We start from the raw sequence: 13,760 nt of genomic DNA, 5'->3' as shown, positions 1-13,760 counted from the left end.
CATTTCTTAACTAGAAACACATGAAACAAAAAGTTATTTGAGCCCAGAAGTTGGAGGCCAGCCTGAGCAACATAGGGAGACCCCTGTCTCTACAAAAAAATTTAAAATCAGCAGGGTGAGGTGGCGCATGCCTGTAGTACCAGCTACTTAGGAGCCTGACGTGGGAGGATTGCTTGAGGTCAGGAGTTCAAGGCTGTAGTGAGCAGTGATTGTGCCACTGCACTCCAGCCTGGGTAACAGGCTCAAAAAAAAAAAAAGTTGCATTCTTTGTTTTCCCTTGTAAAACGCATTAGAATTTACAGAATTATGAAAAGATTATCCTGTTCTTTGTTTTGGAGATGAAATTGGCATGGGAAAAAGTACGACATTTGGCTTTACTTGCTAGGTGCTCAATGTTAAGTTAGTGCTCCTGGCTGGGTGCGGTGGCTCACGCCTGTAATCCCAGCACTTTGCGGGGCCGAGGTAGGTGGATCACAAGGTCAAGAGATCAAGACTATCCTGGCCAACATGGTGAAACCCCTGTCTCTACTAAAAATACAAAAAAAAAATTAGCCAGGCGTGGTGGCATGCGCCTGTAATCCCAGCTACTCGGGAGGCTGAGGCGGGAGAATCACTTGAACCCAGGAGGTGGAGGCTGCAGTGAGCCGAGATCACGCTATTGCACTCCAGCCTGGAGACAGAGCAAGACTCCGTCTCAAAAAAAAAAGTTAATGTTTCTTAGTATTTCCCTATATGTTTCTTCTAAAATCAATGCTAAACTTAGAAAAGAAAAAGAAGCTTACACTTTCATTATTCTCTTCTCTGAGTCAGAAAGATGATTTTTGATGATAAGATTTTCACATTGCTGCAGTAAATCACAAATTATACCGATGTGAACTAGGTCCTCACACATTTTTCCTCCCCAAATATGATCTTGTGGGCATCTATTTTGAATCGATGTCTTTTTTTAAGCCTTTGTTCAAATCTTCTTTCAAATTGCTTTATGACCCCTATCTTTTAGGACCAAGGACTGAACATTCTTTTTTATTCTAAGAGGTAATGAAGCTAAGGAAGCTAACAGGACATGAATGCAAGCTGACCTGTTCAGTTACTAATTTGCATTTTAAAAAATAATAACAACAATGACGGTGATGACAAGTACCCTAAGATTGTTATCTTGGGTTTCTTAGAGTTGAGAAACCATTGCTAGCCAAACCACCCAAGACTCATTCCCTGGTTGTTGAGTTTGATAAATTTGTCTCTCTGGTGACACATACCTGGCTGGACCAACAGAGTGATGAAATTCTCTCCTTCTTGTCTAATTTTTCTTTTGGACTCTACTCAGCAATACATCTGAATTTCTGTGTAGGTGTCCAGCCTTTAGATTTTTCCAAGTGTTTCCAAAAATGTAATAAAACGGGCATGGTTGTTCAAGCCTACAATCCCAGCACTTTGGGAGGCCAAGGCAAGAGGATAGCTTGAGCCCAGGAGTTTGAGACCAGCCTGGACAACATGGCAAAACCCCATCTTTACAAAAATTAGAAAATTAGGAGGCGGGCTCCCGATCCAGTTCCATTCCGTTCTCCCACCACCGTCGCTGTGGGTCTCAGCAGCTCGGGCGGAGGGAGAAGTGGCAGCGGACAGGCAGCCCAGCTTCAAGAAGGCTCTTGGTGCGCCACGGCCCGCAGGCACCCGGCACAGCACGTGCCCTCCTCGCCACCAGGATGCCCAAGAGGAAGGTCAGCTCCACCTACGGGGCTGCCAAGGAAGAGCCCAAGAGGAGATCAGCGCGGTTGTCAGCTAAACCTCCTGCAAAAGTGGAAGCGAAGCCAAAAAAGGCAGCAGCGAAGGAGAAATCTTCAGATAAAAAAATGCAAACAAAAGGGAAAAGGGGAGCAAAAGGAAAACAGGCTGAAGTGGCTAACCAAGAAACTAAAGAAGATTTACCTGCAGAAAACAGTGAAACGAAAACTGAGGAGAGTCCAGCCTCCCTGATGAAGCAGGAGAGAAGGAAGCCGAGTCTGATGAACACCATACACCATGTCTTTTTTTTTTTTTTTTTTTTTTTTTTTTTGAGACGGAGTCTCACGCTGTTGCCCAGGCTGGAGTGCAGTGGCGCGATCTCGGCTCACTGCAAGCTCCGCCTCCCGGGTTCCCGCCATTCTCCTGCCTCAGCCTCCTGAGTAGCTGGGACTACAGGCGCCCGCCACCGCGCCCGGCTAATTTTTTGTATTTTTAGTAGAGACGGGGTTTCACTGTGGTCTCGATCTCCTGACCTTGTGATCCGCCCGCCTCGACCTCCCAAAGTGCTGGGATTACAGGCTTGAGCCACCGCGCCCGGCCACCATGTCTTATCAGTGGTCTCTGTCTCCCTTCTGGTACAATCCAGAGGAATATTTTTATCAACTATTTTGTAAATACAAGCTTTTTAGTAGCTCTAGAAACATTTTTGAGAAGGAGGGAATCCTATCTCATCCCATTTTTTAAGTGTAAATGTTTTTTTTTTAAGAGGTGAAATCATTTGCTGGTTGTTAATTTTTTGGTACAACCAGAAAATAGTGTGGGATATTGAATTATGGGAAGCTTTGACTGTCTCTGGTGTCAGCTTAACTTTCCATAGATGGGGGGTTAGTTTTCATATCCTATAATACAAAGCATATTAAATGGCAATATGTAGTCAGTCCTGCATTTAATGTCTTGAACATTTTAAATTACTTCTATTCCCATGTTGTTTTTTAGTAGAATTGCTTCCTAAAGAAAACCACTTTTTTTTTACGGCTCTCCCTGTGAGAATTATGTGCAATCTGCAACTTTGGTTGTGGTAGTCCTGATTTCCTAATACCTTTGTTACTGTACTGTGAAAGATTAAAAATTTGAATATGTAGTGTACACGCTATTCCAATTGTGAATTGGTGGGATGTATGTAACAGGTTATCAACATGTGAAGATACTGGTACCTGATAGCCTCTTAAGGAAAATTTGCTTCGGAATTTCAAGCTGGGAAGTCACTGGAATAACTTTAAAAATGAATTACAATTCATGGCTTTTTAGATTTTTGTTGCGTATGTTAAGAATTGTCTGTACTGATCGTCAATCAATAAAATCTCAATTATGAAAGAAAAAAATAAAATTAGCTAGGTGTAGTGGGGTGCACCTGTAGTCTCAGCTATTGGGAGGCTGAGGTGGGAGGATCTCTTGAGCCCAGGAGGTTGAGGCTGCAGTGAACTATGACTGTGCCACTGCACTGCAGCCTGAGAGACAGAGTGAGACCCCGTCTGAAAAAATAAAATGAACAGCCCCAAATCAGTGTTTTGAATAGTTTGAAATCAGTCTTATCTGTTGAGACAAGCACTGATGGATGTTGCTAGATTCCTGCCACCCTGTGTGTGTGTGTGAGGGGAAGGGATGCTGGGGGAAGGTAAGGATGGACACAGACAGGCAGGGCCTGTTCTGTTTTTCACAGGGCTGAATCTTGCAGCACATGTCATGTAATCAGGCTAAGGACAAATAATCCCTATGAATAAATTTATAGTGAATTGACCTACATTTCACATTAGATAAAACACACTTAAGTCATTAAATGAATTTTTCCCTCTGGTTCATTAGTTCCCAGCATGCTCTGATCCTCTGCTCATTTGTCATATGGCTCATGAAAGCTGAATATGGGAAAAAGAAACTAAATCACTGCATCTGTCCCCTTACCAGGTCAGGCTATGTTCCCCATGTTCCCCACAGAGGAGTTATTACGATGTTGGAGATTGACTGGTTCTGCGGTTGATCTTGGCTAAGAGACTGAGAAGCTACACTCGACATATCGGCCTTGTGGCGTTCTGCCAAGCACTGCGCACATTAGCAATGATGTGCCCGTGCTCACATTACCCAGGAGTCATCTGATGCTGAGAGCTTAGATTCAGCATTATGAGAGCTCTCGAGAATGGGTCTCATCAGAGTTCTGAGCAGCAGGGTTGATGAGTAAAGAGGCTGGGCCTTTAAAAAAACTCTCACTTGAAGCTCAAACCTTCAAGTTTTCCTTTCGTCTCTGGAGATACTCACTGAGTAAAGGTGTTGTAGAGGGAACCATTGTGGGTCAGCCCCAAATAGTATTTGCCGTGGCATGTAGGTCCAAGTGGACCTATTTTTTTTAAAGGTGATGTCATTCTTGGTGTGGAACTCACGGTATTTCATGAAGCTGTTGGTCTGGCTTTGGAGAGTCTGAAAAACAAGTCAACATTGTAACATTAGCCATTCTAATGAGCCTGGGAGCAGTCGAGTGCAGGATTTTTATACATAAGGGCCAACATAGAGCAATGCTCTAGGGTAGAAACAGGAGCTCTGAACAACAGAAAGAAGGAGAGCAGCATGAACAAGGCTGACTATGTGTCATCAGTGGCTGCCCCCAAAGCTCATGGGATCTTAGCTGGCATTACTAGAGTTACGGACAATGGAAATAAGGTGCACTGGGGAGACTGAAGTTATGATATTTGTCCAGCATTTTGGCCAATATTTTAAGAGGCAAAGTGGAACATGTTCAGGGTAAGTAATACAAAAGATGCCATATAAAAAATGATTCTATCCAAACAACATATACTAAGCCAAACCCAGAGCTGAGGGCTACAGATAACAGAAATGTAGGTGACACCTTCCCCACTCTCAAGGAGAGTTAGTAATGGCTTTCAGTCAGTTAGTAGTGGCAGAAAGAATGTAAGATTCATAGTTAGGTAAAAAGGAAACTCTATATGCTCAAATATTTTAAAAGCAATCATATGAAAGAGGATTAGTCCTGCTCTCTGTGTTACTGAGGTGGAATTAAATCCAGTGGGTGAAAGCCACAAAGACTCAGTTTAGCTCAGTATGAGCTGAAATTAACAACAGTGAGAGGAATTTAAAGGTGCAATGGACAGCTCGAGGGAGTTGTGAGATCCTGCTTCTCAGATGTTTAACAACAGGCCTGGCTTGGCACTGTGGCTCATGCCTGAGACCCCAGCACTTTGAGGGGCAGAGGTGGGAGGATCAGTTGAGCCCAGGAGTTTGAGGCTGCAGTGAGCCAAGATCACGCTACCGCATTCCAGCCTAGCGAGAGACTCTGTCTCTAAAAAAAGAAAAAGAGCAGGCTGGTCTGGCGCAGTGGCTCACGCCTTGGGAGGCTGAGGTAGGTGGACCACTTGAGCCCAGGAGTTTGACATCAGCCTGGGCAACATAGCAAAACCCTGTCTCAACTGAAAATATAAAAATAAGCTGGGCATGGTGGCATGTGTCTGTAATCCCAGCTATTTGGGAGGCTGAGGCAGGAGAATTGCTTGAACCCAGGAGGCGGAGGTTGCGGTGAGCTGAGATCACGTCACTGCACTCCAGCCTGGGAGACAGAGCAAGACTCCATCTGAAACAAACAAACAAACAAACAAAAAAGAAACAAAAAATAAAAATTAGCCAGTTTCATAACGTGGTCTCAAAATAAATAAATAAATAGATAAAAATTTTTAAATTAATTTTTTAATAATAAATAAGAACAGGCCTGATGACCAGTAGTAGAGGTGGTGACTGGCACGTATACCCCCCTATTCATTCACTATTTACCCTACTCCATACCAGTGCACCAAGTACATACGTGTGTTCCAAATTTTATGGATATAGTGGTGAGCAAAATCAAAGACCCTTCTCTCATGTAGCTTATACCTCCTGGGGAGAGACAAACATGAATCGAACAATCACAGGAGTGTATGTAAAACTGCAACTGGGAAAGTGTTTGATGGAAAGGCCCATTGGATGTTACAAGAGCAGATAAAAGGGTGTTTGACCTATCACAGGAGGCCGGAGATATCCTTGATGAGAAACCCTCAACTGAGCTGAGATCCGCAGGCTGGGTTGGGGTATAGAAGGGTGCTCCAGGCAAAAAGGACAGACTACGCAGGGTTCTATGGTAGGAAGAAAACTCTTAGATAACAGGGAGATGATTCTCAATGACATTTAAAGTCTCTTTCTTTTTACAAATTTTTATCTATTTATTGAATAGGTAATTCATAAATTGAACAAATTTCAAAGGTATGAAAGGGTACAGAGTGAACAGCAAGCCTCCCTTACTGCTCAGACCTTCTAGAGACAATCACTCTTGCCAGGTTTTTCTGGTCCTCCTAAAGGTATTCGATGCATCAACTAATATTCCTTTTTCTTCCCTCCACAAAATTGTAGTACCCTCTACACCATTTTACATCTTGCCTTATTCTCCTAACAATGTATCTGAGGCTCTCTCGGCACATTCACAGGTACCCTGCAGGTGTTTTAGCAGCCACACAGCAATCCAGTGAAGGAGGCACCATAGTTGAGTTAGCCTCTCCTCTACTGAGGCCATGTAGGAGAACTGCAAGCAAAACAGCAGTGAATTTCCTTGTATGCACAAAATTTTGCAAATCTATGATTGTCTGTAATGCAGACTTTGGTTTTCTTCTTTATGTTGTGTCTGATTATAATAGTAATACATGCTTACAGGAAAATATTTGCAGAAATATATAATGCAGAATGTGAAAGTACTCAAGAATCTCACCTTTCATAACCACTATGGCTATTCGTTTGTCCAGATGATTTCTAATCTAGAATAATTGAAAAAGAAGGGGCATGTCGCACCCAGAGCATAAGGCAGATTCCAGAATCTCTCCCTCTCTATGGTTTGGAGTTCACATGGAGAGAAGCTGTAATTCCTCCCAGAGGGTGCTGATGCATTCCTCTACTATAATAACTGTTTCTCATTTGGATTCTACAGATGACTTTGGGATACAAATTAATTTGTCAATGAAGGTGTATTTTCCAAGTAAGGGATCTAAAACTTTCATCAGATTCTTTTTTTTTTTTTTTTTTTTTTTTTGAGACAACTTTCCCTCTTGTCTTCCAGGCTGGAGTGCAATGGCATGATCTCGGCTCACTGCAACTTCTGCCTCCCAGGTTCAAGTGATTCTCCTGCCCCAGCTTCCCAAGTAGCTGGGATTACAGGTGCCCGCTACCACACCTGGCTAATTTTTGTATTTTGAGTAGAGATGGGGGTTTCACCATATTGGCCGGGTTGGTCTCAAACTCCTGACCTCATGTGATCCTCCCTCCTCTGCCTCCCAAAGTGCTGGAATTACAGACATGAGCTGCCACGCCTAGCCTCATCTAATTCTTCAAGGGGTATATGACCCCCCACCAAAGTTAAGAGTATCTACTACTAGAAAGAGCCATCAGATAAGTTTCCTTTTTCATTGAAGAGTGGTATTAAATCCTGCCAACTACACCAAGAAAAAAGAAAGAAAGAAAAAAGAGTGGTGTTAGTTTTAGCAGAGGGTTTTTCCAAGGGTTCCTAAATTATTGCAGAATTTAAATAAATTATTTAGCCTCATCTATTAAATAAGGGGTAATAATGGCAACTCATGGGGTGGTTATGAGGATTAAATAAGTTCATATTTGCAAGCACTTAGAAAGTTGCTGTCAAATCATAAGCCCGATTACATACATGTTTGTAAAGTAACACTAGTTCACGTGTTCCCCGCCTGCCCCAACCCCAAGGAGAAAACCAAGGTCCATAGTAAAGAGCAGAAGACTTTTGACAAGCAGCCAGACCTCCTGAATAATTTCTAATACAGAATCTTCCCTAGGCAGCATGCTATCCCTATCCAGAGATCAAAACAGATCTAGGTCATTTGAGGAAGTAGCCAGGCCAAGGATGTTGAAGCACTGCGGTAAAACTCAGTGTTAATTATGCAGCTAGGAAGGACAGTTTTTTGTAGTTTAAAAGAAAGCAAATTATATGTAGACTAGATAGATACATACATACAAATGTATATATGTATGTACCTGTGTGTGTATATCATATTTATAAGAAACTATTTAATTTTAAATTGAGGATTTTTTTTCAACAGCAAGAGAAGGAGTTACCTCTAAACTAAAATACATGAAAATTTACAGTTCAGGATGTGTAACCAGCAGGAATTACGATCACTTTACTCTTTCCTCATCACCTCCCCTTGCCAAAAACTATGTATGTACACATAGACACAATTATATCATTTTATTACTTATAGAATAATGCAGTTGAATTATGTTATCTAAAAGGTACTTCAAGTATTTCAGATGCTTTGAGGACTGTTGAAAAAGTGCATGTGCACGTCGATCTCAGGTCCTATTTTTTTCTCCTTCCATCTCACCATGCAGTGTCATAGAGTCCCAGTCCTGCACTCACTAAGCCTTAGGTGGGGGAATTAATTCAGTTCTGTCTCATTAAGTACTAAGCACAATGGCCAAGCGCAGTTGTTCGTGCCTGTAATCCTAGTGCTTTGGGAGGCCGAGGGGGGCGGATTGCCTGAGCCCAGGAGTTCGAGATCAGACTGAGAGCAGCATGGTAAAACCCTGTCTCTACTAAAAATACAAAAATTAGCTGGGTGTGGTGACACGTGCCTCTAATCCCAGCTACTCGGGAGGCTGAGGCACAAGAATTGCTTGAACCTGGGAGGTAGAAGTTACAGTGAGCCCAGATTGTACCACGGCACTCCAGCCAGAGTGAGACTCTGTCTCCAAAACAACAACAACAACAACTAGTACTGATCACAAGCATTGGGCATCTAGTCTGTGCCAGAAGCATGGCATAAAGCAAACAGAAATCAAATGGCGTCTCTAGGCTCTACCTCTGTCGGCTTGTCTGTAAAATAAGGTGCTTGAATTAGATGATTAATCTCTCTTTTCCTAGCTCTGACTTCTATGATAAGAAGTAAAGCCAAGCAGTCGTTTGTATCTAAAAATCTTCATAACATTTACCAATAGGCTTCATGATCATCAAACTGCCACACAAATCTCATCACCTCTACTGTGGTCCCTCCAGCACTTGAATCATTAGCAATGTATCATTAATGCTGATAATGCATCATTAATAATGACAGGTTTTTTGCACAGTGCGTCATAATACCAAGAACGCTTCACAACAACCATGGGCCAGAGAGCTCTGGTAGTCTCATCCTTGCTTTTACAGACGAGGAAACTGAGACTGAGAAAGGTTGAAGGTGGCAGAATAAGGACTTGAACTCATGTCTAAATTGGAGTCAGGGCTCTTCCCACCCCTACCACCACTGCACTTATGAAATGCTAGTGGGCATTGCCCCCACTGTGTGCCTACATCTTCTCTCCCATCCACATGAGCAGGGGCAGTCCTATACAATTTCTTTATTGCACACGCAACATTGTGCCCACTGGGCACCTGCTTCACTCTCCACTCAGTGCAGGCCCCATCCCACATTTCTTGGCAGGGCTGGGAGCTGCTGTGGGGTGAATCAGGGCTCTGTGGCCCAGCCCAAGAGAAAGAAGTTTAGTAGAGAGACCTAGGCACAGGCCCTGGCTGCCTGCCCTGGCAGAGGCACTCCCCAGGGCAGAAGCACAAACCCAGAGTTCTTTGTCCATCTTATCCCAGCATGAGCAGGCCCTGAATTGTTCATTGAAACTCCTTGAAGGAAGCTTGCTGTCAATTAGACTTGTTCTGTTTAAGGTTTAGATCTCAACAAAGATGAGTGGGTCATTTCAGTGCTTCTGTGAGTGACTCTGAGAGACCTGAAGCCAAGGCTGCCAGCCAGCCGGCCTCAGCCGTCCAGCATGCTCCCACATTGACCTGCCTGAGGCCAGCCCTCGTGGGATGTTTCCAATAGTAATGATAAAAAATGTGCTTGAGCTTAGGTGGCAGTGGGAATATTTTTCAAAACACAGTCACATTCAAACAAATTCTGGGGCAGGCATGACCAACTCCTTTATAACCTAGGGAAGAGAGATTAGCTATGGGGAATTGGGTCCATGGAACTATTAAGTTGCAAAGTTGAGACAGGAATGCAGATCTTCCATACCTAGCCATATGATCTCTGCATTCTACCAGAATTCCACCACCCTGTAGAGCTGGTCAGGTTTATTTTGGAGACTCTCTCTCCTGCTCCAGTTTCCAGGGCTTTTCAAGAGTCAGAGGGCCGGGCACAGTGGCTCACACCACTTTGGGAGGCTGGGGCGGGCAGATCACCTGAAGTCAGGAGTTTGAGACCAGCCTGGCCAACATGGTGAAACCCCGTCTCTATTAGAAATACAAAAATTAGCCGAAGGGTGCCTGTAATCCCAGCTAATTGGGAGGTTGAGGCATGAGAATTGCTTGAACCCAGGAGGCGGAAGTTGCAGTGTGCCCAGATGGAGCCACTGCACTTCATCCTGGGCGACAAGAGTGAAACTCCATCTCAAAAAAAAAAAAAAAGAAAAGAAAAGAAAAAGAGAACCCCTACCTCATCATGAAACTGAGTCCTGCCTTCCTCTGGTGAATGGCATGAGTTCTGAAGTTGCCCTCTTCTTCTCCATCCACCTCATGAAACCTCTGTCTTTCTAAACCAATCACGGCTCCGAGGGAAATTCAGTAGGATTACATGTATTTGCACACAGATGTGAATTGATGAATGTTAACATACTTGTCAGGAATACTTGCGGAATCCCAAAACATAGGACTCTCTAAGGGTGAAATTTCAAGAGCTATTTGTAAGCACACAAAATGCACTTGTCTGCTTACTCCTTCAACTCTGTTCCAGATTCCCTACACAGCATGGAGGTTTGGTGGGATCGAGGGGAAGAGATGCTCAGGCCCAGAACATCTTTGCAGTTCTGAGCCCATGAGCAGTGACAGTAAGAAAAGTGGGCAGATAGAATGCAAAAGAGCTGTGCCCACCCAATTCAAGTACAGACAACGGATTATCCCATGTGACACAGCTGCTGAGAACAAAGTCAGGTTCATGACGCCACAGACCCGTTCCTACCGAGGAGACCAAGGCACTGTGTGCTCCCAAAGTCATCCTAGAACGATTGAACTGGGTTCCCAGCACTGTGAGGCCACAAAGCTCCAGACCAGCCATTCTTTTGCCACCCTCACTCCTCACCCCTGCTTGTTCTGGAAGCCCAGGTGCACTTCTGCAGCAAGGGAGCGCTAAATAATCCGCCCCCAGACTCTGGGGCTGGGCCAGGCTGGCGACTTTTCCGCAGGAACCTTGAGGCTCATTGGTTTATAGATTTCCCCAATCAAAAAACAAAGAATCCCAGCTACCTCTCCTTTTCATCTACTGTTGTTACACATCTCTCCAGACTGTCTCTGAATCTCCTGCTTCCTTCCCTGCTGTGATTGAAGTGGGCACTTTAGAAGCAGACTCATCTTCTCTCCCGTCTGCTCTGGGCTTTCAGCTTCATGCAGCAGTGCTCCCCCAAAGCCCAGCTATTCCCTCCTCCCTAAGAGTCCCTCCACTAATGCACCATCAGGAACCCCTGCTGCTAGCAAGAGGAATAGGAATGCTAACCTTAGCTGGGCGCCGATCACAGCTCAGGCTCCATGCTAAGTGCTTGTCTTGCATTTCCTCATTTAATACTAACAAATGAATGATCTAAGTGCTATTTGTGTGTGTGTGTGCCAATTTTACAAGTGGGGAAACTGATGCACAGGCAGGGAAAGTAATTTGCCCAAGATCACATGGTTGGATCGTGGAGGAATTGAGGTGTTCTTGCTAATACAAACAAGCTTCAGGGAATAGCCTTGTGCTTTTAACTTCGGAAGCTCTAGAATAAATTCCTTAAAGGGGAATGATGGGATCAAACAGAAAGCACAATTAACATTTTAGATAAATCTTTCCAAATTGTTCCCCAAAATGGTTTTATACATTATACTTCCATCAACTATGTATGAGAATGCCTGTTGTATCCTTGCCAGTACTGGATATTTTCAATTTTGTATCCCATTCCGATAAATAAGGATTTTGTTTTCATTTTCATTCTTTAGTTACTGGTGAGGAGGAGCATATGTTCATGCTTATTGGCCCATTATACTTTTCTGCCCAGATATAAATGTTAATAATATGAAACAACTGATTTCCTCCCCAGAATCCACATTTCCTTTATTCCCTGTCATGATCACCCACTAGTTACCCAAAACAGAAATCCAGGAACAGACTCTGGGTCTTCCTTCTGCTCTTCTTTTTTTTTTTTTTTTTTTTTTTTGAGAAGGAGTCTTGCTCTGTCGCCCAGGCTGGAGTGCAGTGGCGCTATCTCGGCTCACTGCAAGCTCCGCCTCCCGGGTTCACGCCATTCTCCTGCCTCAGCCTCCCCAGTAGCTGGGACTACAGGCGCCCGCCACTGCGCCCAGCTAATTTTTTCTATTTTTAGTAGAGACGGGGTTTCACCATGGTCTCGATCTCCTGACCTTGTGATCCGCCCGCCTCGGCCTCCCAAAGTGCTGGGATTACAGGCGTGAGCCACCGCGCCCGGCTCTTCTTTCTTTCTTTTCTTTTCTTTTCTTTTTTTTTTTTTTTTTTTTGAGATGGAGTCTTGCTCTGTCACCCAGGCTGGAGTGCAGTGGTGTGATCTTGGCTCACTGCAAATTCCACCTCCTGAGTTCAAGTGATTCTCCTGCCTCAGCCTCCTGAGAAACTGGGATTATAGGTGTGCCACACCTGGCAAATTTTTGTATTTTTAGTAGAGACGAGGTTTCACTATGTTGGCCAGGCTGGTCTCCAACTCCTGACCTCAGGTGATTCACCCACCTCAGCCTCCCAAAGTGCTGGGATTACAGGCATGAGCTACCACCCCTGGCCTCTTTCTGCTCTTCTTTCTACAGCTAGTCAATCTTGACTGCCCCTTATATGCTTCTGGGATCAACTCCATACTGTCCCCACGATCCCCTGGATGGTGCAGGCTGTCATCACCGTTCTCAGAACAGTCCTTGTCTTGTTTTATTCTCAATAACCTTAGAGTGGGTGCTGTTATCCCCATTGTCCACTGCGTGTTCCCCATCATGAGGGAGGATCACCTTCCTCCACCCCCTTCTCTGCTGCTCCAATGGCTTCCTCTCCTTGTCTTCTTGTCCCCATGTCTAAAGCTTTCACCTTCTGGGGAAGACCACGGGCCTGCTTTCAGCCTGCCTGGCCCCAGGGAAGGCCCTGCCGGGTCAGAGAGCCCATGGACAGGCCACATGATTCAGAAGCCGAGACAGTGCTCTGGCTCTGACCAGCTTTCTTGCTCTTTCTAAAGTGGACTTGTCCTCTTCTCCTTTTCCCTGTATCTGCTCACATCTCCCTTTTCTTTACCCCCACTCCCGTTTCTACTCTTATTTTCTCTGTGGCTCTTGCTTAGTATAGACTTTCTTCCTCTGTGTTTTCCCATTTGTTTCTCTGTCAGTCTTTTCTTTCTTCGAGATGGAGTCTCACTCTGTGGTCCAGGCTGGAGCGCAGTGGTGTGATCTCAGCTCACTGAAACCTCTGCCTTCTGGGTTCAAGTGATTCTCCTGCCTCAGCCTCCCAAGTAGCTGGGCTTACAGGCACTCGCCACCACGCCCGGCTAATTTTTGTATTTTTAGTAGAGACGGGGTTTCACCATGTTGGCTAGACTGGTCTCGAACTCCTGACCTCAGGTGATCTACCTGCCTTTGCCTCCCAAAGTGCCAGGATTACAGGTGTGAGCCATCGCGTCCGGCCTCCTGTCAGTCTTTTCTAGTCCCACTCATTTAATTGCCTTTTTGTTTCCTTGCAGGGAGAATAGGATCTCAGGGCCCCAAGAAGGAAGCAGCAGGGAAAGGCACTACCTGATCCTCCACTGCAGGCAGAAAACTACTTCTGCTTTCTCTTGCTGCCTCTCGGGGTCAGCATGCAAGCCCAGGTGGGGTCCACCCCACCACAGACCCTTGCCCACCAGCCCTAAGGCTGGCCATTACCGTCACGTGGCCCTCTAATCCGCAGGAGTCAGTGTTCTCACCCCGAACTGCCATGATT

The sequence above is a fragment of the Macaca fascicularis genome, chromosome 7 (genome assembly GCF_037993035.2).
Source record: "Macaca fascicularis isolate 582-1 chromosome 7, T2T-MFA8v1.1".
NCBI lineage: Eukaryota > Metazoa > Chordata > Mammalia > Primates > Cercopithecidae > Macaca > Macaca fascicularis.
This window is presented reverse-complemented; position numbering follows the sequence as displayed.